This window comes from Arachis hypogaea, chromosome 13 (assembly GCF_003086295.3).
Source record: "Arachis hypogaea cultivar Tifrunner chromosome 13, arahy.Tifrunner.gnm2.J5K5, whole genome shotgun sequence".
NCBI classification, from domain to species: domain Eukaryota; kingdom Viridiplantae; phylum Streptophyta; class Magnoliopsida; order Fabales; family Fabaceae; genus Arachis; species Arachis hypogaea.
In genome coordinates this window covers 116,906,804-116,909,684 of record NC_092048.1, presented here as the reverse complement: position 1 = coordinate 116,909,684, position 2,881 = coordinate 116,906,804, and the positions used below count along the sequence as shown (strand labels likewise).

Sequence of the window (2,881 nt, the reverse complement as noted above, 5' to 3'; positions counted from 1 at the left end):
ACCCTTACTCACATAAGGTTTTATTACTTGGACGACCCAGTGCACTTGCTGGTTAGTTGTGCGAAGTTGTGAAGTTATGTTTGGACCATGGTTATGTGCACCAGTTATTGGCGCCATTTCCAGGGAGAGAACGAACAACAAATTTTACAACCTAATCTGAGTAACAATTTCGCATTACCAAGTTTTTGGCGCCGTTGCCGGGGATTGTTCGAGTTTGGACAACTGACGGTTCATCGCGTTGCTCAGATTAGGTAATTTTCTTTTTGTTTTATTTTCAAAAATTTTTCAAAAAAAAAAATCTTTCAAAAATTTCTCATCTGTTTTCGAAAATTATTCTAAAATTTTTTAAGAATGAATTCTAGTGTTTCATGAAGCATGTTGAAGCCTGACTAGCTGTAAAGCCATGTCTAAATTCATTTGGACTGGAGCTTCCAACCAACATTATCAAGAGCAAGCTAGTTGTTGCTAATCCACCTGCTGCTGTTCCTGATCCACCTGATTTACATGCTAAAGCTTGACTGGCTATTAAGCCATGCCTAACCCTCAGATTGGAGCTTTAGACTAAGAGTGCAAGATTCCTGGAATTCTTCTTAAAAAATTTGGAATCCTTATTTTTCTTTTTCACATTAATTTTCGAAAAATCCAAAAAAATCATAAAATCATAAAAAATCAAAAATATTTTGTGTTTCTTGTTTGAGTCTTGAGTCAATTTCAAGTGTGGTGTCAATTGCATTTTTTCTAAAAATTCTTTGCATTTTTCGAAAATTCATGCATTCATAGTGTTCTTCATGATCTTCAAGTTGTTCTTGGCCAGTCTTCTTGTTTTGTGTCTTTTCTTGTTTTTCATATGCATTCTTGCATTCATAGTGTCTATACATGAAAAATTTCTAAATTTGGTGTCTTGCATGTTTTCTTTGCATCAAAAATTTTTCAAAAATATGTTCTTGATGTTCATCATGATCTTCAAAGTGTTCTTGGTGTTCATCTTGACATTCATAGTGTTCTTGCATGCATCATGTGTTTTGATTTATAATTTTCATGTTGTGAGTCATTTTTTATGTTTTTCTCTCTCATCATTAAAAATTCAAAAATCAAAAAAATATCTTTCCCTTTTTCACTCATAAATTTCGAAAATTTGAATTGACTTTTTTTAAAACTTTTTAAAATTTAGTTGTTTCTTATGAGTCAAATCAAATTTTCAATTTAAAAATCTTATCTTTTCAAAATCTTTTTCAAAAATCAAATCTTTTTCATTTTTCTTATTTATTTTCAAAAATTTTAAAAATATTTTTCAAAAATCTTTTTCTTAATTTTACATCATATTTTCGAAAATATCATCAACAATTAATGTTTTGATTCAAAAAAATTTCAAGTTTGTTACTTACTTGTTAAGAAAGATTCAAACTTTAAGTTCTAGAATCATATCTTGTGATTTCTTGTGAATCAAGTCATTAATTGTGATTTTAAAAATCAAATCTTTTTCAAAACTAATTCTAATCATATATTCCTATCATATCTTTTTTTTTAAAAAAAATCTTATCTTTTTCAAAAATTTGATTTTCAAATATCTTTTCTAACTTCTTATCTTCTTATCTTTTCAAAATTGATTTTCAAATCTTTTTCAACTAACTAATTGACTTTTTGTTTGTATTTTATCTTTTTCAAAACTACCTAACTAACTATCCCTCTCTAATTTTTGAAAATACCTCCCTCTTTTTCAAAATTCTTTTTAATTAATTAATTATTTCAAATTTTAATTCTAACCTTATTTCTTATCTAATTTTCGAAAATAACTAACCCCTTTTCAAAATTTATTTTCGAAAACTTCTTCCTCTCATCTTCTTCTATTTATTTATTACTTACTAATACTTCTCTTGATCTCATATCTCTGTTATCCTCACCCTTGTGTTTGGATTCTCCTCCCTCTTCTTCTCTTCTTTACATTACATTCTTTTCTTCTTCTACTCACACAGGGAAACCTCCATACTTGGGCAAAAAGGATCCCTATTATTATTATTTTTCTGTTCCCTCTTTTTCATATGAGCAGGAGCAAGGACAAGAACATTCTTGTTGAAGCAGATCCTGAACCTGAAAGGACTCTGAAAAGAAAACTAAGAGAAGTTAAAATACAACAATCCAGAGACAACCTTACAGGAATTTTCGAACAGGAAGAGGAGATGGCAGCCGAAAATAATAATAATGCAAGGAGGATGCTTGGTGACTTTAATTCACCTAATTCTAATTTACATGGAAGAAGCATCTCCATCCCTACCATTGGAGCAAACAATTTTGAGCTTAAACCTCAACTAGTTTCTCTGATGCAGCAGAACTGCAAGTTCCATGGACTTCCATCTGAAGATCCTTTTCAGTTCTTAACTGAATTCTTGTAGATCTGTGATACTGTTAAGACTAATGGAGTAGATCCTGAAGTCTACAGGCTCATGCTTTTCCCTTTCACTGTAAGAGACAGAGCTAGAGTGTGGTTGGACTCTCAACCCAAAGATAGCCTGAACTCTTGGGATAAGCTGGTCACGGCTTTCTTAGCCAAGTTCTTTCCTCCTCAAAAGCTGAGCAAGCTTAGAGTGGATGTTCAAACCTTCAGACAGAAAGAAGGTGAATCCCTCTATGAAGCTTGGGAGAGATACAAGCAACTGACCAAAAAGTATCCTTCTGACATGCTTTCAGAATGGACCATCCTAGATATATTCTATGATGGTCTGTCTGAATTAGCTAAGATGTCATTGGATACTTCTGCAGGTGGATCCATTCACCTAAAGAAAACGCCTACAGAAGCTCAAGAACTCATTGACATGGTTGCTAATAACCAGTTTATGTACACTTCTGAGAGGAATCCTGTGAGTAATGGGACGCCTCAGAAGAA

General features: G+C 32.1%; 1 non-coding gene across 1 annotated transcript; it reads right to left on the bottom strand.

The window, feature by feature from the left end:
• Positions 1 to 2,573: 2,573 nt before the first annotated feature.
• On the bottom strand, positions 2,574 to 2,681 carry LOC112739449 (small nucleolar RNA R71). The gene has a single exon (XR_003170384.1). It is a non-coding gene; the product is annotated as a small nucleolar RNA R71 (small nucleolar RNA).
• Positions 2,682 to 2,881: the final 200 nt, after the last annotated feature.